The sequence below is a fragment of the Melanaphis sacchari genome, unplaced genomic scaffold (genome assembly GCF_002803265.2).
Source record: "Melanaphis sacchari strain LSU unplaced genomic scaffold, SCAv2.0 Contig36_pilon_pilon, whole genome shotgun sequence".
Taxonomy (NCBI): Eukaryota; Metazoa; Arthropoda; class Insecta; order Hemiptera; family Aphididae; genus Melanaphis; species Melanaphis sacchari.
Genome location: NW_020271232.1, coordinates 1,166,946 through 1,191,424, shown reverse-complemented (window position 1 = coordinate 1,191,424; position 24,479 = coordinate 1,166,946). Strand labels below are relative to the sequence as shown.

Sequence of the window (24,479 nt, the reverse complement as noted above, 5' to 3'; positions counted from 1 at the left end):
CGCGATGAGTAGTGTTCGAAATATTTTCATGTACCTATAATATAGCGATATTTGGTGTACTATTATTATTGTAAACGCCCATCCCGACTATTGTGATTAGGCATAACAAGCGTTATGGAACATATGTTAAGAATTTTAAACCGAATACCAAACAGTGACTGTTGTGGTGATTAATGCATGGTAATTGCAAAAAAATTGTCAATTATTGAATGTTCAATATCAGAAAATCCAAAAAAAAAAAAAAATAATAATATATTTACTCAAGCAACCCTTCTAACTGCTACGTAAAACCGTAGTCACTCGGCTCTTCTGAATTCAGATATGATAATTGTATAATACGATACGGGTAATCGAAATTCCAATTATTTTTGTCAATATATTGCATGTCTGAATAATAGAATAAATTATTTTTAATTTTTAACGTAACATAATAAACAATTAATGGAGTACCTACGTATACGTATATTACATCTAAAATAAAAAAAGACTTATATGACAACATGACATATTGCCATTTGACATAATAAATTAAATACACTTCCCTTGTCTTATCCTAACCGCATTCCACTGATAGCAATAATATACTTGTACCGGTACTGTATTTTTTACTGCGATAGTACCAAACCTATAATAGTGTGATGAACTGATGACAATAAGGTCATAGATGAAATGCGTGAACAATGAAAAGTGGTATATTATAATTATTGTAAAAGTTTGGTGTTTAAATAATTACAAATAATCCAATATAAAAGCTACTTGAAAATTTGATCATACTAGAATATGAGAATTAATAGTTCAGTAGGAGATCTGAAATAATACGAATGCTGACTCCGATATATGAGCATTGGGCGTACTCATTTAAACCTTCTAATACTTTTAAAATGTCAAATATATTCTCTTTTTTATCTTTGTGAACACTAATTAGATTACGGATTACCTAACAAGATACCTGTTTTAATAATTTCCTTTAATTCTTAGAAAAAGATTTCCTTGAAAAAGGTTTAGAAATCAAATAACTTATAATACATTCGGTTTCTACGAAAACCATAATATTAAGTATATTAAAACAATATACTTATTATATTACTAAAATATTAAATGTTATAACACTAAACAATATTTATAAAATAGCACAATAAAACAAAACGAAGAAAAATTGTCATATACTCCAACACGTAAACTATAATATAAATGACGACATTGACAAAGCGCAACAGAATGAGAATGCCCTAAATGGTTAACACCGTGGCTACTAGTATAGCAGGTTTCGATATTTCACAGCGTTAACAAGCGTCGTTAGCTTGTACATACATCTATCGTATGCTCTATCATAAAATGATACGATAAAGATAAACACAGACAAGTATAACAGAAATAGATGATACTTTTGTCACACATTATGTTTCTTTTAAAATATGTAATAGGTTGATTACAAAATAATTAGTGTATTCTTATTACTAAGAATGCAGCATGCTGAACATGCCTGGAGAATTCACCACTGATACCCACAATACAAATTAAAACAAAATATCAAAACGATGCTATTTAATTGGTATTCAGATGTTTAAAAAGTAATGGTATTACAATAAACTTTTAGTTCTAATTTGATAGACGGAATTTTTTTTTAATATCTAATCGGTAAAATTGAGTTCAGAAAAAAAATGGATAATTTAGTAAACAAATATCAAGATATAGAATCTAATAAATATTAAATTCTGAATTTTTATCTAAATAAATAAAAAGATAAAGATATTTCTATGATTTTTATTTTTTTATTTTTATGACTGTAAATTAATTCAAACATAAAATACAGATTTCAATCAAATAACGACGCGTACGTACATTTACGTACGTGTGCGATGGGTCTTGTGTAATTTTATAATTTAATGCCTTTGATTTATTTAAGCACACTAAACAACTATTATAATAACTCTAAAATACTTTGTAAATGCTTATGATAATAATTCAAACACGCATTATTTATACTCATTGTGTTTTTTAGAAATAATATAATATAATATCCAATCATAGTTTATTTGAAAATATTAGAGTAAATTTATCTTATGTAATTAAATATTAATAATAAATTAATCAGAATAAGAGTGTATTAAACCAATTATGTCTATTCATCCTGATAACTGGATGAATATAATATATATATATTTCATCCTAGATGATAATTATATTGGTATCTATTTTTTATTTACCTAGATATGTTAAAGATTAAGAAGTTTTAATTTGAATTGATTTATTTAGTCAGTCGCTCAATACTACCTTATCAGGCTATATATAGTTTGAAATTCAATTTTAATGGCACGAAACTATGTTATTGTTATTATAATAATCTGTCCATCTACGCGGGGTCGTAGTACGTACTAATTTACAACGCTATTTTTAAAGTGTCGATTTGCGTTCGTATATTAAATACGCACTACCAAACTTTGCAAGAGTCGCTGCTGATTTTGTTCATTAGTTTTATATCATGTATTCATCTTAGCAAGAGAAACCTAAAATGCATTAATATTCGAGATATACTTGCTTTACTTGGAGCCGATTTACGAATTCCATAATACTATTTCGATCAATGTAATATTATAAATTATAAAATATATTAGGTATATTATATCATATAACCATAAAAATGAATACCAAAATCTGGAATATTTTATTTACTATTTATTTTTTTTTCGAAGTTGTTATAAGTTGTGACTTCTAAGAACAAAATATTAGCGTATACAATCCACAAAAGTTTACTAGAATAATAATTATATTATTATCGTTAATATGTACTACAATTTTAAAACTTTTAAAACTTTTATTTTTTTTTCAAAAACAACAATTCAACGGGAAACAACTCAAAATCTTTGTTTACGTATGGTTTAAAAAAGAACTCAATTACTAAAGTTTTTTTTTTTTTTTTTTGCAGTATCGATTGGCATAATTTAAGTGTGTTACTATAAAATATATTGACGCGTGTGATGTATTGAAAATAATAAAAAATAATTTTAACAAATGTCACAATAAGACTAAAATTGTTATAAATAATTTTTTGTATTTTATTTATTGTTATTTATATACTAATTGATGATATTTTATTAAATATTTCAATTAAAATTGTCCATAGTTATACAAAGTTAATAGTTTAAGGTTCTTTATACAGGTCATCTTATTATGATTTAGTTTTTGGCTGTATAGCATTCATATATTGATTTTATAATTTAAAGCAATATATAAAAGACGCTAGGTGGATTTAATTTTTTTAAACCCTCAAAACATACTGTTTATCAAAAATGATCTCCAAAAAATATTTTGAAATGTAGCCGTTATACACTATTTAAAGTTTCAAAATTAATACATTTTGTTTAATTTACCTGTTTAATGTACCTCTATAACATCATTTTACGATTATATTATTATACGTACGTAGTACAAGTAAACAAAAAAATAAAAATAAATAATAAATAAATATTTTCAAACGGAGAATTATACTGCTGATATAAGTATCTTGATGTGTATGTATGTGTGTGTGTGTGTACGTTTATGTGAAAAAAAAATATACTATATAAAGTCTATTCTATTTGTGCCCTTTGTTTATGTGAAAATAATTTCGTTACCATTTTTAAGAACATACGAGTTTTAAGCTCACTTTTCACTGTCAGACATTTAGAGCGGAAGTCGACATATATATAATATTCTCTCACTTACACACACACCACTCGAGAACATTTTCTACCTTTTGTGTTATTCAAGTAGAGTGTACTTTTTCGTTTTATATTCCGCAAAATCAAAAATTCATAATACATGCCAACAACATTAGTTTTGGCAATAAAATAATGATAACGTTTAATATCACCTGCTCTTTCCGCTACTCAATCGACTTCTTCGTATATAATTTTCATGATAAGGTTCAAAACACAAAAACGTGAACCCATGCGGAAACGCAGTTGTCATTTATTAATTATTATTAGTTTGATATCGTGAAAAAACACGTGTTTATGTTATTTTAGACTGAAACTTAAACCATACACCTCTATATATTCATCAACATACATCACAAGTTATAACTCAAAAGATAAGTACCTGCAGGATTATTCAAAAATACACCACAGAATGATAACACGTTATTGATACGCAATACATGTAATACAAAGATCACCAACATAATATATAATTCATCCTCTAGAGACCAAGAATATAAATAGTTTTCAACTTTTAATTTTAATAACCAATTATCATGTAATGGATACAACACAATATTATTACCAATCTATAATTAATGTCATATCAATTATTGTAAGGACATGGCTGAAAAAGACGACGTGATAGAAAATCTGTCGTAATAAGCCAGCTCTTTTTTTATTCATTAATATGACTGTTAAAATAACATTATAGAAAAACATGAATTATAAGATTCTTGCCTACGATAAATAATAATAATCAATAATAATTTATAAGAATATTATGTACACAACGTTTATTTCGTTCATCATTATAGTACGCATTTTAAGTGTATGAGCTATCAATGTAGATACTCCAGTGCATACCACATTAAACCTATATAAAATAAGTCATTTTCAAAATGAGAAATGGTATTTAAATATTTATAGCTTTGAAAATTAGGTCATAAGTAAAAACGTAGAAGGCATAAAATAAGTTTCGCTCATGCCATTATTGTGCAGCGTTCAAAAATGTACATTAAACTATTTAAAGTTACTATTCGTAATCTTATAAATTATATATGATCATTGCTTTGCAAAATATATTAGGTAAATGTTATTATACAAGTATAAAATAAAAAAATTTAATAATGAAATAATATACTTGTATTTTAAGTTGATGAGTCAATTACTTTGCGAATATAAATACATGATATAATAAAAATAAATAAATATAGTCAATTATTCAAAATTAAAATTAAATCAATTACATAATAATTCACATTTAAACATTTTTACAATTCAAACTAATACTAAATAACAAGATATATGACGTAATGGCTATCATCAATGTGTTATCCTATATAGTACAGTACTTATATATTGTGCAACAAAACAATATTAGGCTAATAAATATCCAACGATAATGAAAACTTATTTTCGTCTATCACTCATATTTATACATATACGATCAAATATGCGTCATTATAATAATGTTTCATAAAATTCCCGATACTGTTATAATAGTATATACGATAAGTATATTATAACCAGTCACTTAAACCAGTAATTAATTGATCAATAAATTAATTTTTAATCATTTTTGTGTGTAGATTGTTTTAGTCGATGTTGATGGAATTAGATTGAACAACAATCTTTTCATATTTGAAGATAAGAATATTTAAATATAAGCGTAATTGGTACACTGACCCAAGGCCACCCGTAGGGGGCCGGGTGGGCCACGCCCCCCCCCGCTAATTAAGATATTACCTAATTTTTATTGCATATATTTGCATTTTATATAGCGTCTTGGAGGACGATAAGGAGGACTGATAACTGATAAGGTGACATTTGCAATATTAAAATAAATAAATATTTTTTTTTTACGATGTGATATAAAAAACAGAATTTATGGTAAGTATATTATTTTTCACTGCCCCCCCCCCCTGAGAAAAATTTCTGCGGGCGGCCATGCACTGACCTCAAACAAAAACTTTGTTTTAGGCGCAATTGGTCCATGCCTTAGTTATCACTGCCTTGAAACACCATTTATATACTTGTAACTTAAATCACGTAAGCAAGAGTGTATTATTTATAATTTTGTATACAAAAAATTGAATGTTTCTTTAAAAAATAAAGCTTAGGAAATTATATACGTAGAACTTAGTAACTAGAATGAATTGTTATTTAAATAAATGTTTTTTTTTTTATTATTATTATTATTATTAAATAACTATAAAATTATAAGGGTTTATTAATTTACCAATTACTTGTAAATTATAATTTATTATGTAAATTATGTGCCTTATTAAGGTATATTAAGATATACAAGTAGTTACGAGTATACTAGATACATAAAAAAATGTATTTGTATTATGAGAGCTAAAAATTTGAGTAATATTAACCTATAATTTCTAATATTTGACTTAATAATAGTTATACAAATTTAAATATAATGTATACATTTTAAATTTTAGAGTTTTCATGTTTTTGTTAAAATTTAACAACAGTTCTTATTAATTATTTTTTATTTGTTTCGATCTACAATTAGACTTAAATTGAAATTTATATAATTTTTCATTTATATTATTTAAATCTCAAAAAATATAACAAACAATAATAAATTGGCTACCTAATCATTAAAACAAATATCGTATTATATCTTAAATTGAACATTAAGTTATTTAAAAATTTCAAGCCAATACATATATTATTGTTTTCAAAAAAATTTAACTCGTCGATGTATAATTAGAAAGATAAAAATTTTAAATACATCTTCCTAACAGCTTTATTGTACAACGTTAACGCCTATACCAACGTTCCTAAATAAGACAGCTATACAAAGTAGAGGTGTTTCATTGTCATTACTTAACATTCTAAATAATGACATATTCAGATCTCGAATTTATATACCTACATTATTAGATTAAAGTATAGAAAAACGTAATAAATTAATAAATAATATTATTAATTTGGATTTGATTTTTTTTTTTTTTTATATAAACTTAAATAGGTAGGTACATGTTGATGAAGTTATTTTAAGTATGAAGTTATATTATTACGGATTCAATCTCTAATCATACAGTTGACTTGTGTTCAACGTAGGGTTTTAAACAATATTATGTTAGAAATACGTTTTTGATTTATATGCGTATTTTTTGCTTTCAGTAAAGCAATCAACTTTCCATTACTACAGATGAAAGTTTACTAAAATAAAAAGTAGGTATTATAAACTTTTATAACCGCTTATTCCCATTCAGTTGATTATGTTTTAAAAAATTGAAAATTGACATACAATTTTAAAATAAAAAAAAATAAAAAAATACGAAATGTTAATTTATGAAAATATTAGATAATTACGCAAAAATAGGAACTACATTTTTAGTGAATAAAAATAAATATACCATTAATATATAAAGGATTAATACATGTATATTAGACATATAAATATAATTTTAATAAATTCAATACTAATACCTACTAAATATAACTCGTAAAAATATTTATGAGTATTTATTATTGTGTGCAAATACATGTGTCGATAATAATTTAATTACTACTATTAACATTTAATCATTTATTTGACCAGAGGTAAGCTGTAATTTAAATTTATAATCATAATATTGTACAAGTGGCAAGAATAGATATTTTGAACATATATAAGTAAAATATTTTGTTCTGTCATATAGAAAAGTAATAATAGTAACCATATATAATAGTTAGAAAACTATTTACATAATATCTTGTGCCAATTAAATATTGAAATAAACATAAATTATTGAAATTTCTTGCCTTATTTATATATTTTAAAAAGTTTTACATTCATAATTTTCGAATTGAAAAAATGTCCTGTGCTTTGATAAATCATAAATGTAAATTATATATTATTAGTACTAATACTTTTGTTTGTAAAATTAAGTTTAAGATATGGTTTTAACAAATCTAATAGAATATAACAGTCTAATTACCTTTAATGTTATAAAAATACATATGATAGATTATAAAAGTAAAAAAAAAAAAATATTTGTATTATAGTTTTAATCATTTGAAAATTTTACTTTTTTAATTTCAACTAATTTTAATTATCTATTATATGTATACAATAGTATGACTAATTAATCTTTAATTTGGATTGGATCTCATCTCATTAATGTAACTACGAAATAATATAATTAATCATAGTACCTATGTGGATACATTTTGAATATAAATACTATAACTTATTTTGTTTACGCTCAAATAAAATGCATAAGCAAAAGAAATATTAAAGTCCAAAGAGAAGTATAAAATTTGAAATCAAATTTTGTGAGAAAAAAACTGATAATATGAAAAATAGTTTATTTGTGCACATTACAAAATTATAAATAAATAGTAAACATTTTTTTTTTTTTTTTTTTTAATTTTTTTTTTCAAACAATGATGTCCATTTATGAATACCAATTAAGCAATTTATTTATAACTACCTCTAGTTCAATGAGGGGAACTTTATTATTCTAAACCCTTTTTTTTTTTTCCAACAATTTAATATCGTAGGTAAATTTACTGTATAATCAATTGGGCTCATACAACTTAACGAATGGTCCCTCGAGTTGAAATAATTATACAATATATAGTATGTGTATTTTCTAGCTAATAAATAGTCTCCAATGGACCAGAAAACATGATTTAAACGTATGTAAGCACAATATTGAGTGACTAAGTATACACACAGAGCAATACATTTCAGAGGATTTTGGTAAATGTAGACCACTAATAAAGCCATCTTACACAAACGTTGTTAGTAGGTACCTAAACATCTAATAACGTTAACCTCTATAATAATTAATAATACATAATAGAATCACCATATAAGTAATCATAATTTTTTTTTAAGTACCTAGGTATATAAATATTATGTTTTATAATTTTTTTTTTTACAATTAATTAAAAATTAACTTTATTTTATTTGACTATTAATTTATACATAGATAACTTATTTAACATTCTATTGCTCTATAATAGCTATATTCAATATAAATAGTTCACTGGAATTCCAACTGTAATATAATATTACTATTTCCTGAGTTTTTAAAATAAATTATTAATGATATATTAATATTTAAATTTCTTTTCAATTATGTCGCATACATATTTTAACACCATATGCTTATTATAGTATAATATGTATTTTATGAGGTAGTTATGTATTATAGTTTTTTTTTGTTACGTCAATTTTTTTATATGAGGAAATAGAAGCGCATATTTTAATCCCAAAAATTATGAATTTAATTTGTTAATAATATATTATTATTTTTGTAATTACAATAAAACCATCGATCATAATTATGATATATATAATTTTGAAATTTTCAATGTAATACCTGCTTGGTAATTTAAATTATAAAAAATCACATATTTTATCACAATAATATAAATACTAAAGCTATTTAAAAAGCAAATCAATTATAATTTTTAGTTGAATGTTCAAAAACACTATATTATTTTAATTTTCATTCAAAATGATTCAATTTAAATGTAAGTAAAATATGTGTTATTTAATTAGTATAATATAATTTATTTTTTTAGAGTTGTGACTAATTTATAAATATTTTGCATAGTAATAACATTTAATATTGAATAACTATGAGTGCACATATAATCCTATTATTCGTTAAATATCTTATAAATATATACCCAATAGGCAAAATTTATACCACGAAAATGAGTGATATGATGTGATGTCTGTCTTGTCTGGTTTTAGAAACAGTACTAATATTATGTTTGAAAGACTCGTTACTTGCTACCCTTTGATGTAGGTACATATTACTGTTCTCTTAGAACTTTCAGCCTGGTCTACAGTTCAGGTTTGTCTTTCATTTTCCGATACGTGGTTATGTCATATTTTCCCCTTGCCCCGTCATCGTATTTTATTTAACGCTATTCCTTTTATTCCATATTTGTGACTTTCGTATTCATAATCATTATGGTATTCTAATATATACGTAGAATCACTGGGGACTAAACCGGAGATTTTTCCATAGCCCAAATAAATTCTTTATTGATCGCCAGGAAACGATAGTATTAACTTACATTCAATACCTATTGGGGAAGAAATAGTCAATTCAAAGATCTGATGGCTATTCTCAGAAATTCTTTTTTTAATTCAATTTTTATTCTATTATTATTATTTTAAATCTTTGTAAAATTCTTTTTATTTAGATAGGAAATAATATAATTTCTTCCTTTTTAATAAAAACATTAAAAAATATTTATTTAGTTAAAAAGCAGAAAGTAGTATTAAAATTATTGAATATTAAATATTTAAGGTTTAAATTTCTTACATGTATTTATTGCCACCCGATAAGGAGCTAAAAATCCGTTTACAGATATAATATTCTACTATTCTAGATATCTATAGGTTACATTTATTTTACAGTAATGGTATAAGTTTCAGACTAGGAGAATTGTTTTTAAGTTTTTAAAAATGTTTGAAACACATTATGTAACATGTAACTAGAACAAACTTTAATGATAATCTTACATTAAAAATAGTTCTGGTCATAGAAATACTTAAATATAACTTGTACAGACACATCCGCTCTTCAGTAAAAACATTTTATTCGACATGTCAAATTACTTTACAGAAAAACTAAAAGCATTCAGAAAAATTATTAAAAAAAATATATAGTCAAGTTAATACTTGAGAAACCTATTAATATGTAACAAATTCAATTCAATATATATTAATTTAAATTAACTATTTAACTTTGTTTTTTCTCTTACGTGATTAATAAAAACTTAAGTACCTAAAAAAGTAAGTATATTTTAAGAATTCTGCTAATAATTAGATATTATTTGCAATTCAATTTTGATAAATAAAATCTACTAAAAAGTATCACATTCTATGAAAATTGATGACCAGTGAAAACATTTTTTTTTATTATTAAAAATATTATTTAACTATTTCAAAATGTATATAAAAATATATATTAACTTTTTTATTAAACTATTTTTAAACTAAAATAGCCTTAGTTTTAAAATATTCTAAAGTTTTTGAAAAAATTAATATTAAAGACAAAATTTCCAAGACGGTATTCAGGTTGATGTAAGACCAATTAAAAAAATAAAATAATTTTCAAAATACAATATTTAAAAAAAAAAAAAAATTTCAGGTATAGTCCACCCAAAGAGATATTAACTTCGGAATTCTTATGCTATTTCAGACTAAGATATTTGAAGTATTCTTATGATGTATTATAAATTGTCTGTTAAAAAGGCCATTTCAATCATAAGGTGAAGGAGGTACCTACGATAGGTTATGTTTGAAATTCAAACGATACACAAAAATGATTGTTTTTACATACACTCGATTACGTATTCAGCACTAAAATATTTTGTAGTATTATAAAATATATATGGATACGGTTTTCTGACAATAATTAATGATGTTAAAACTTTTAGTTATGATTTGGAATTAATTCTTATGAATTCTATAAATTGACATCTGGTTATAAAAAAAAATATATTAAGTTTTATATATACCTACATAATACTAATACTTTAATATATTATACATAAATACTGATTTATAAAATCTTCATTTTTTAGAATTCAAGTTTAAATCAATTATAATAATAACAATATATTATATTTAGTGAATCTTTCGTTTTAAATTATTTCATTAAAATTCACAAGGAAGTAAAAAGAAACACGAATCGCAAACTAATAATTTCTTCAAAGCTAATTATGTGACTAAAAGTTTTTAGAAATTACTTTCAAATAATTATTTCTTGGACAAAGATCGACATTTTAGTATTTGATATATATATCAATTAATTAATATTATATTATTAACATGTTATATATATTTTTTTTAATTATCGAGCATAAATAATAAGGACTATTATTTTTACAATATATATTTCAATACATAAGATAATAATAGATCGAACTTTTTATTTATATACATCAACATTTCAAAAGAAAAACCATTTTCTCAATAGTATTGTACTTATACTAAGATAATGCGCAAACACGGCACAATGATCAATGACGATATTTTTTGACCATCTTTCGAAAGTAGTGCATAATATTTATGAACAAACAATGTGTTGAGCACATGTATTCACAATTAATATATAAGTACATTTTTCAAAATATATTTTGATTACTTGGGTGCATAATAACATTTTTGGACGCAGACCGACCTGATAAAAAATGCAAAACGTAAATCAAAAAACTAAATAAAAAACAAATAAATCATGTGAAACGAAATCGAAGACGTGTATTATACTGCCTACTCTGAGGATGATTTGTCGTTTCGGACCGTTAACGAGCAGAATAGTTGAAAATATATATATAATATTACTATGCGAACGTTACGCGAAGCGACGACGGTCTACAACGAAAATTCGAAGTCGCGAGCGCCGGCTAAAGGTTATAGCAAGGCGGATTACAAACTATAGTGTAGTCGAGCTTGTTGTGAGTATAAAGGAAAAACGCGGTGAGAAGCCATCGATTGTGCGCTTCGCGTTTTCATAATATTTTATAAAATATAATGGTATATAATATTTTCGGGGTATTATTATAATGTGGAAATAGGTACTATATAGGTAGTCCCTATGAAAGTTATAGTATATTATTGTGTGGTATATCCATGAGATGCATGTGAAATAAGTCAAGGAATATTATTACAATAATGTATAAAACATATATTATCTTGAATTTTTTTTTTAACGTTTTATTAATTTTATTAATTGTATGTAATCATAAGTGGTCATTATAATATCGTAAACAAAAAAAGTTCAAATAAGAAAAAAAAATTTCCGAGACAAATACGAGACGTAATTATTATTATAGTTGAGTAAAATAATTGAGCTCGTACAAATAAAATAATTATGATGTCAAAGTTTCAAGAACTCAATACCTAAAACTTAAAAGGCACATTTTATACAGGTAAACTTGAAAAAAAAATTAGTAATTATTAATGTGCTCGCTATTTAATATAAATACTTACAACTAAAACGATACTTGTTCATTATTATTAATTTTATACCACCGATAACAAAAATAACTTAAAAAAATCATGATTATATCTAAGTTTTTTACTCACAAATAATGAAAATATTTAAAAACTAATTCGTTTCAATAACGTAAACAGTATACTTATAAATCATATAATACTTGAAAAAATACTTAAATAAATAATCCTTAAACATTTCAAGTGGCTGAGATTAGTTTTATCTAAATAACAATTTATTTACAGCAGAAACGACCAAAATCGATTTCGTTTACAACTACGGAAATTTCTCAATATTTTTCTGTAGTTTATCCTCACAAGCTTGTGAAAATCTATACTGTAATAATCAGAAAAGTGACCTATCTATAAACTACGCAAACTGTATCGAATTTCACCATGTAAAAATTTACCAAACGAAACTTTTTTGAGCCATCCGCAGCATCTAGTTTTATCGTAAATAGTATATGTACGATGCGATTACATACAAAGCTGGCAACTACAAAAAATATAAATAAATAAACAAGAATCGAACTTCGGAGTTCGTACCAACATACTATGTTTTTTGTTAGTTTCGGAATTTCAAAACACAATTTCATACGAAATGCTTATTACAAATAATATTATAATATTCACGCACACTCGATCATATCATAATATAATACTATACATTATAGGTACAAGTATGCTTTCATATTTCTTATGATACTCTGATGAAGAAGGCGACGATGCACATGCATTATTATTATTATTGTTATATTATACGCATATATAATTTTAATAGCGTACGTTTACTCTTTCGCTGTATACATTTTCAAAATATTATTGCAATATTATATTATACAAACATTAGCAATATGTATATATATTATTTACTAGTATTGAGAGAAACTTGGAGCGTTTTTCTCCTCCCGTAATGATCACAGTCGACCTAAATGCATATAGGTATAATATATTATATTAAAATGATTCTCTGCTATAGTGATCATGATTTAGTTTATGTATACACTATCGTTTATCATATTATTAAAATTATTATTAAATTTTGTTAATTTCAGTATTGCATGGCCACCTTTTTTGTTGTTTTTCTCACATTTAACCTCAACTCTATATAAATTGAAACAAATAATTAGGCTTTTAATGTAACTAGACAAATAATAGCATTTTTAAATGGCAGGCTGTTCCAAATAATGTTTAAATAACACGAAAAGTAAAAACAACAAATTATAAATTGATTGAACTAAATGTATGGGGAACATGTATGACCAGACATCCTGTACATTGTATACCATAATTATCTTAAAAACTTAAACTTGTGTCTAACACTTCCAAACTAATAATAATTGTTTCATAGAAAACCAATAGATACATCATACCACTATATCAACCGTAATTTTACACGCATTTATTGGGTGCTTCTCTTATTTTTATAGTTACAACGAGACACTTACGTCGTTTTTTTACATCATACGAAACACGTAATATGTGGTTTTTAAAATAAGTTTAACATTGTAACGTTGAAACAGTTCATACATGTAGCTAGAACAAGCATTACGCAAACACTCAAATATAACATAAATATTATAATATGTCATAGAGTGTATGTATATTTTTAATAACTAATATTATAGAAAATGAGATTAACTTCGATTTGTTTAATTTAATTTAAGTAAAAGTCTATCTGCAATACTCGTCAAAAACTATCTAACTCAGAGTAGCTAATTCAATTTATGATTTTTCATAATATTCATGTGGTGGGCTCTTTCTTAAAGTTATAATAATTATAGGTATATATTAATATACTATACACGTTGTCTTTTAGGTTACTGTATACAAATTTTTCATATAATTCTGTTACATTTTCTGAATTTAGTAAATTGAATAGTCGAAATTAATAAATATATATAAGTATTAATTACAAAACATTATTATAGCATTTTAGATTAAGTTTTGCATGCGTGCTGATCTTTATATAACAATTCTAACCACGAATAGTAGAAAAAAATTTGTAAACTAATATTGAAAATTTTTTAAATTTTTTGAAACGTCATAATTTATTAAATTATTTGATGTTAATTTGTTAATATCTATTCTAAGTAATATCTTAAAAATAATTTTACACAAAGTGACATAATTTTTAAAGCTTAATCTGAACCATAGTAAAAGAACGTTTACATATTTTAATGTTAATATAATTTATAGTACTATTGATAAAAAAAAATGAATAAACACAAGTTAAAAAGTATTAATTTTCTCAAACAAAATAATGCACCCTAACTTTTTAAAGCTCATTTATAATTAATACTCATTAAAACCAAAATACATTCAATAAGCAGTTTAATTGAATACACAAATTTAACTTAATTTAAAAGTAACTTATTATTAGAAGTTCATATTTTAAGTAAAACTTAAGTAATGATTTATTTGCCAAAGGTAGTTATAATTTAATTATTATTATGCTTAAAATTATATTAAATCATTAAACATATGAATTATTGCAATTAGAAAATTACTATGAATTTTATTAAACTTTAAATATTAATTTTGAAATATGTCCATCTAATAGATGAACTACATATGTTACATGTATAAGTTTAAAATATTGGTAAAATGCCTTATAATAAGGTATTCTATAATTAATATTTAATATCTAAAACTATTTAAAAAATAAAAAACCGATAAAAAGTAGTTTTTTTAACAGAATATTATACTGTAAATATACAATATTAGTCTATTGTCTTAAATTAGTTTAAAAAAAAAGTTCACTAAAAATATTTTACTAACGCATATATCATTGAACTTCAACATTATAATTTTATAAAAAGTTTAGATTCATATAAATAAATAATATATATACTATTATGCCTAAATTTCTGATAAATATTGTAATTTTAAAATGAAAAATACAATGGTTTAAGTAAAAATTATATCTATACACATTTAATATTCTAAAATACATTAGTATTAATTAATGTTTACGCAACGTGTATTTAAAAAATATAATACAAAATAAACGTGATTATTAAATTCATTGATTTTACAACATTGAATCACCGAGTGTATCCATATAATATTATATTTAAAAAAAAATTTGAAAAATCCGAAACCGTGTATACAAGTAGGTACACAATGAATAATATATTATATATTATATAAATAATTCATTCTATTATCCTATATATTGTATAGTGTAGTACTTAGACGATAACATGAAATACGAATTATAACACATAAAACGTCATATATATATATATATATATACTCATAATTGAAAGAGTGTGAATAATAATAATAATAATGTTTTAATGACGAAACGATTTAACAATAGTATATATACGACCGGTCGTACAAAAATGATTTATAATTCAGCAAAACGAAACCAAAATTAATATAAAAAATAACGAATATAAACCTTAAAACCCCACGCTGATTGCTCGTGTGTAGTAGAGAATGCATAAAGGCCGTTGGAGAGGGTGAGCAAACGAATTTCGCGTCGACGGACATTGCAAATATGAAATTTCTGCAAAGAACATTCTCTTAAGTGTAGAGGCCAACAGAGCGTACATTTGTGTGTACAGCACAAGATAGTTGCATATTATTGTATACATGCAGTAGAACAGACACCCATTGAGATACTTTATAGTATTTTTATTTTCTCGTTTCCCTGAAAACCATTGTATGAGCGGTGGCTACGGAAAGTGAAAACAGTACTGTATGTGCGTGGTTCCGCGGCGGCTGCAACAGTGACGGCCGTCAGGGTAATTGAATTGCGCGCGAAAGTCGGGTTTTACGATTTGCATATTCCCTTGGGGCTTTATGTATGCTTACACACACGTCTGTATATTTAGACGTGTGTGTATGTGTGTATAAGAAGAGGAAGGTGGATACAAACTCTCGAAGAGATAAGAGACAATTCCGTCTCTTCGTCACCGAACCATCATCAACTGAACCATTAATCGATCATCATTAAGGATATTCAAAGAACGTTTTCACACAACGGGCAAAGTCTGCCACTACTATCACCGGCTGTTGAGTAGGAATCAGTCACATGATCGTGAGGGGGTGTGAAGAGCCACGAGGGTATAGGCCTAAATGTATTACAACACAACGCCGACATAAAGAGTGGCAGGGGGGCCGGAGAACATCTAATTGAAGTACCCTCCCTTACTAGAACGTTCGGAAAAATATTTATGGAAAAATATCTTTTCATTCAAAGATATGGAAAATAATTATATAAACTATTATTATTAAAATTGTTTTAAAATTAATACAAGGACCCTATTTTATAAAAAAAAATTGCATTTACCTAATAGTATGTCATCTAAAATTTCAAAAAAATACAATTTGTTTTGATAGCAACCACCATCTTGAATGTCGAAGTTAAAGGACAAAATATATAGTACAAGGTAATTAAAAAGCAATGTTTTAACACGAGTAAATTAATAAAGTAATACATTTATATTATATAGTATTTTTTCCCAAATTTCTAGAAAAATGTTCATAAATTATTAAATTAGATAAAGTTTATGTTAACGCAATATAAATATTAAAAACAGTTTTCTTATATATTTCTTTAATATAATTAAAATTGCATTCTGTAAAAATGTGCCGATAAATTGTCGAGAATTAACATTATTCTCATTAAATGATGAGTACCAATATAACGTGACTTCATATCTGCATAGTAGAACATTTCAGAATAATACGTTATAACCACATACTTTATTATTACTTTCTAAAATGCGTTACATAGTAGTAATGATAAATTAATAATAAAAATAATATTGCTAATAATAATAATACCGAATAACCTCGGGGACACGCTCTCTAAGTAACAACTCTAAGCCAACCGACATAGTCCAGGTCTATCGATTTTTGGGTTCTTTTTATTCAGACTTTGAGTAAAGGGACAACCTACACATCGGTGTTCATTCCCTGCCGTAGCCAAAAAGGATTAAAAAGGTGTGCGTGTATTGGAAAGAGGAGGGCTATGTGTGTCTATAAACGAATAAATTCGGCTATCAGCTGAGTGCGTCTAGACGCGAGTTTTACGATTTGCGCGTATAATCACATGACCCTTACAATCGCCCATTCTCCAACCACCACCTCACAACGACAAGCCATCAATGTCAATTTTATATGACAATAATATTCATCACGATGGCTTTTTAAAAATATATAAACCATCTCTAACTCATGGCAATTTTATAATAACATATATCACTCAATAATACCTAACCTATATATTATTCATAATTATTATCATTACATAAACAACTAACAAAGTCTACTACGAATGCGGAAAGTGTAATATTCAAGTATATTTTCAATAACAAGGCAAAAAATAATATTTTTATAACTTATATACGACTCACATGATTCTTAATTTTGCAGATGATCGTTCAACACTCAAATATACAGATAATAATATTGAATATCGATTTAAATTAATTTTGTAAATAAAATAACCCATGATCGAAGAAGTTTGAAAAGATTTGTTTGTAACATTAAGGTAATCATTAAAATGTAACATGATATACACACAACACACACATGCATTTTAACAATATATATAAAATATAATTGTATTCAGATCTTCGTTTTTATAATCCAATAATAAAATCTTAATATCTTATATCTTTTGAATTACAAATATATATTATACATATTCAAACTATGTAATATATTATTTTTGATTTTATATTTGTTTCTAACGCAAAATATAATGTAATATAATTATGCTCGCAGTATATATGTTGTGTATAGGTAAATATTATGATAATAAAAGATAGTTATTTTATTATTGAAGAATTAAAAATAGATTGTATAGTATTTCTGGGTAATGATTTTATTTTGAAGTGTGATTCAGTAGTTGCATATTATAGATATGAATGAAAGCTCAGATAGTACGCGACTAGAGATAATATCTTGAATTCCTTGACTTCATATTTTTAAACATTATTTATTTCCTTTAGTTTTACGGTACAATATTATTATTAAATCAGGCTGCAGGTAGTATGGAAGTACGAATAACCATTGTCGTCGTCATGGCCCTTTTCTGAATAATGATAGTTAAAATTGAGTAATTTTGTATTGTTTAAGGTTTTATGAACAAACAACCCAACAAATTATACACGTTTGATTAGCATATTAAGCAAATAAATTAATCCTGATATAAGTTTTAAAAAAAAATCATTTTAGCTGCTGAAGTTACTCATTTTCAGATTAAAAAAAAAAAAAAAATGTTATTTTAATATTATTTCAAAAATAATTACGTAAAAACTAAAATACACAGTACAAAATATTTATATAGGTCATAGGTTTCGAATATTAATTTATTTTTCTCATATACACTAAAAATGAATTTGCAAATGATTTTTAACTAGCAAATATAACACATTAACAATACCTAAGTATTCGTTATATTTCATAAACGAGAATAACCCAATAATAATAATAATGATTTAGAATATTCGTAGAATTTCTTTTTTAAAACAGTTATCAATTTGATTTTAAAATTAACCTTCAAATGTGTTACACGCATTTAAGCTGAAAAATTATATTGTTGATCTTAGATCTCCCTAATGACTAATTTATTGAAATTGGTGTTATAATTATGATCACGATGCTAAAATATATTGAAAAAGAGTTACTTAACATTTCTGGTATAATAAGGCTGATCATTCAATGAGATTAGAGTATGATTTGACAGTCACATATAATATTATGATAATTAGACCATATAAAATAATTATGATTAAAAGTGAATTGGTCTAAATAGTTTGAGTTCAAAAGAAATGTTTTCCAAAATACATAAAAATAGTTTACAGTTTAACTGTCTCTGTATTGATTTATCCATTTAATGTTACCCCTATTTTCTAGAAAAGTGGTTTTTTTATATATTAAACGATGTATAAAGTAATAATAGATATGAGTACAGAAAATACAGGGGTGTACTGTACTGCAAAAATAATATTATGATTTTATATTTTCATCTTATTCCTGACGTTTTTCTTATTTTACAGATAAAGAGCGAATAAAAAATGATATAAGTATATAACCTAACCTTCTATAAAATGAGTAAAAATGTTACATGTTGTTACAAGTTTTTATAATTTTATTATAATTACAAAATTGATATAAATAATATTATATCAGTAAAAAAATAAGGGTTTAAATATTAAAACAATATTTATTATTTACATTGGTCAGATTGTCCTTTGTATACAAATAATTAAGCTCTTAGCAACACGAACATACTAAAAATCAAAACCATTTTGAAAAAAATAAACACTTTAATAATTATTTCTGTTAATGTAAGTAAATATTATTTGCTCCATTTGTATTTTATAACTCTACATAGGTAACGATTAAGTTGATAATATAATATACATTAAATGAAATAAATGAATACTTATTTAAGTATAAAAAAAAATTATTGATAAATCACCGAAATTTAGTGAATATCCTGATGTCGATTATAGAACTTTTAAACAACAAAATAAAAATTCAATTTATTGATACATTTTTTTTTTTTTTTTTGCAAAACTTCAAAGTATGATTTTATTATAAATATTATCATGATTGAAAGAAAACTATTTAAAAAATATATGAATTACTCACACACAAAGGCCTGTTTATGATACAAAAATATTTAATACGTAGGTAGGTAGTATAATTATATATTTAAAATACACGTGGACAAATTGTTTTGCTCAAGTTTATTTATGTATTATATTAATAATATAGTTTAAGTAGTATTATAAATGATAACATACCTATTTAAATTTTAAGCTGTATTTGAAATTTAGTAAAACATTATATAAATAATTGATTATTTGAATATAATAATATATCATTAATAAATAAAGGTTTGATCAAAATCAGCTATATAATATTATAGTAACTTATAAAATTAAAAATCATTAAAGTAGCGAATATTGTACTATGTACATATTTAATTAAATTTAAAACATAGTCAGTAGACTCATTCATTTCGCTTTACAACAAATTATTTTATTTTTTTTTTAATTTTAATGGTTATTTAAAAATAAAAGTTCTAAAAATATTAAATTCAAATATGTATCTCATAAATATCTAAAATAAAACTATTAATAAAATTCAACTTAAACAAATGTATACATCATTTATTTTCAGAGGATTTTTATTTATTTATTTATTTTTGGGGGAAGGGGTGTCTTTACTCATTTAATCTTCTCCGAATTACGCCATTTTGGTTTAAGAATTCAATAATCACTTAAAAATGTAAAATATACACGTTGATCATCGCTTGATAACATCTCTAATTAATGTTAAACAGTGTCTTATAAGCACATTTTTATTTAAATATTAACATAAATATTAATCATTTAAAAATCTGAATATTTTTTTTCTGAATGTATGTATGTAGGTATAGGTACTATAAAAAGTATATAAAATTTCAAAAAGTGCAAAACATTCAATTTTAAACAAATATAGGTAATATATTTTGATCAAAATAACATAATAATATGGTTAAAACGTAAATAGAAATTTTTTAAATTATTTAATATTGTTAATTTTTTTAAAAAAAAAAATGGTTTTTAAACTTTGAAGGAAAAAAACATAAACATAAAAGTAGAGTTCTCGATGACTTTTATTATTTATGAAGTTAGTTCAAAAAGAAGTAATGTACTTTCAGATTCGTAAACTTTCCACTGCTTTTAAATTGAGAGTAGAAAATATATTATGACATAATAACAATTTACTAATTTAAATGGAAACTAAAATTCATCCCTATACAATGTACTCGTAAATGTATTATAAACATTTCGTTTATTACAGGATATTGGCCAGATTGTATTCATATGAAAGATTTTAGGTTTATAGTATATACGAATATATTATATCGTAAATAATATAACTGCAGTTTAATTTTATTTTTATATGATTATACAAAATAGTATAGAATTACGATTCGATAATCTTATATTTTATTTGCTAGGTTTTCTAAATAATTTGTTCTTTAGTAGTAGACAACTATAATTATAGAAAACAAATCAAAAATTGTAAAGTGCATTGAAAAATTATAATTATATTGTAATATAGGATCATAATACTACTTATAATAGTATATTATAGTTTAAATAAATATATAATAATTATAAGTATTCTTTTATGTAATGAATGTATAAAATATTAATGAAAATAAAGTGTGTTTAACTATAATAACATTATAGGTATGTTTGTGAACATATTTTTAAAAAAACAATAGATATTTGTTCTACAAATATTCCTATGTATGTCACTTTTGCTCATGTAATTATGTACTTTGATAACTTAAATTCAGTACGATCACGATAATCATAGTTATAATTTATGTGTTTAGTTTTTTGTCTTATAAAAAATGTATTCTGTATATTACGTTGTACTTTATGAAATGTCACATTTAAACACAAACATTTCTCATGTATTTCTTGAGAAAACCTACGATTATTATAAGTACTGTTTGAAGAGGTTTGCAACTTATAAAGTATTAAACTTAGATTATATCTATATAACTTAAAATATTGCATACCTAACTGGGGTTTAATTCTTGTTCTGTATAGATAGAACTGCAAACTATAATACCATAATTAATTATTAAGTTGACAAACGATTTGTATCTTGTATGTATGCGTTAATAAGTTGCTAATGTAATTTTATATGTTAGCTACTAATCTAGACCAAAACAACATAAACGCTACATCAGTTCAATTTTGGTTGTATTTACCACAGAAGTATTAAAGATTAAATGAGCAATAATTATTATCCACGTTTTAGTACAAAAACGATATTAAAATACTATAAACAGATAATATATACGTAGTCTGCCAATGCTTTATTATATTTATTCAGATAGTTGAAGTTTTAAAGATTCACAATATGTTGTATGTCTAATAAGTGTGCATGTCGGTCAAAAAAAGGAGTTAACGATGAAATTCCGTCCATTATCGAACAAAATGGTGTGTGACACTTAAAAACCCTTAATTCGCTAATCATAAAACCGAGTTTTAGTGCGTATTGTTTACAGACTATATAGTAAAAATTAGCAAATAATTTTTAAACAATATATTTTAATTTTGAATTTAAAATTATTAACCTACATCATTTTACACGGAAAATAATAAATATATAATTAGCGTCTTCGATTTTTGTACTCGTCAAAATGTTTGTGTCTTTTATCACGCATGTGCTCCCCCAAATCTTTAATTAAAAGTATGGTTCACTGCTATTAGATCACATACCGAACCAAAAAATCAAATGGTCAACCCAACCGAAATTTGAATGAATCCACTATGAAAATACAAAAAGGCCTGCCAAGCGTCAACCTAATAATAAATGAAAGTACGCTATTAACACGTATTATCTATCGTTGTATTATTAATTGTATAATGTTAATCAAATAGTGTAAATATTGTATTATACATTTATTCGTCCTACAGTTATTATTTTAAGCTATACGTGTTATTCAATATTTTCGGTTACCGTCAGGCAGCGGAGAATTTCAAGATATTCTTCATCAACGACTACAACGGAATTGATGGTCGCTGAAATTCTCGCAGACTTATAAACTCACACAATCGTCAACAAAACAAAATAAAACACGCGGCAAACCAAGAACAGCGACGCCAAAGCCAGAGGTTTTCGAATTTTATCACTTATTCGCGACGCGAACGTTGCGACGTAACACTGCTGCAGCAGTCGGATCGAAATTTCGGTTTTCCACCGGTCGGTCTCGTGTTGTCAGCGTCGTTGGCAAATACGGATTTTGTCGGCCGACATTTCGCGCCCGCACACGCGCACCCTCGCACGACCGCGACACCGACACTACAGTATTATATTATTTTGATATTATTACGTTCTACAATATTATACGTTTTAAATATACACTGCGTCCAAAACGAACCGCACCGGTGGCGATGACGAAGATCGCACACGCACTGTCACGGGCACTTTTTGCTGTTATACTAGGTTGCGAACCCAAAATACAACAACGACGATAGAATACTAACAATAATCGATCGAAAAAAATCAAATATATATCACAATATAGATAACATATGCGTGACGACACAAGGCGCGTGTAATTTCGTAGAGTAAACAATTTTCGTATATATTTTTTACTTTTTATTTTTTTATTTTTTTTATTGTTTTAACCACTCGTTCAGGATTTTCGTGTTTCGATACACTCGGCAACAACAACGTCTCGTGTACACAATATATTTAAAATGATACGCCCGGATTTTCGGTATATTTTTTCCGGAGATAAAACCGACCTGAAAAAATCACGGACGCGGTTCTCGCGACGACACGGGACGGACGCACAACGAAAACTCGGGACGAACGCCGGCAAGCTGCTGGCCCATCGCTCGGCGGTGGTAGCGATGGTGGTGGTGGTGGTGGTGGTTGTTGTGGTGGTGGTGGTGGAGGTGGTGGCGGCGTCGGTGATGCCGCGTAGCGTCGCCGTAGTCGGCGGCGGCCCAGAAGAGTCGGCGCCGGCGCCGGTCGTTCGCCAATTATCGGCTACTTACAAACGCGTTCGGTTTGTTTTTCAAAACTAGTATTTATTAATTTATTTATTATGTCGCCAGAGTGTTTTTGGCACGTCACACGACAATATTATTATCGTCACATTATGTTATATAACGGCGCACTTTGCAGGGTACACGCGATAGAATTTGAGTATAGTACGTATCTTTATTAACATTAAATACGTGAAACGTTTGAAAAGTAAAAAAATTTGAAGACGACAAGCTGTAGACGTCAAGTTCGAGCAAAGATTTGTGATTTCTTATCTCGCCTTATTA

At 25.4% G+C, this 24,479-nt stretch overlaps 1 protein-coding gene across 1 annotated transcript in view; it reads right to left on the bottom strand.

Moving 5' to 3' along the window:
• Nucleotides 1–24,011, bottom strand: part of LOC112596947 (lachesin-like) — a 387,465-nt gene extending 363,454 nt beyond the window's left edge. Inside the window, exon 1 of the mRNA XM_025342837.1 lies at nucleotides 23,158–24,011. The gene's annotated coding sequence lies outside the window, so the exon portion shown is untranslated. The remainder of the gene's footprint in view (nucleotides 1–23,157) is intronic.
• Nucleotides 24,012–24,479: the final 468 nt, after the last annotated feature.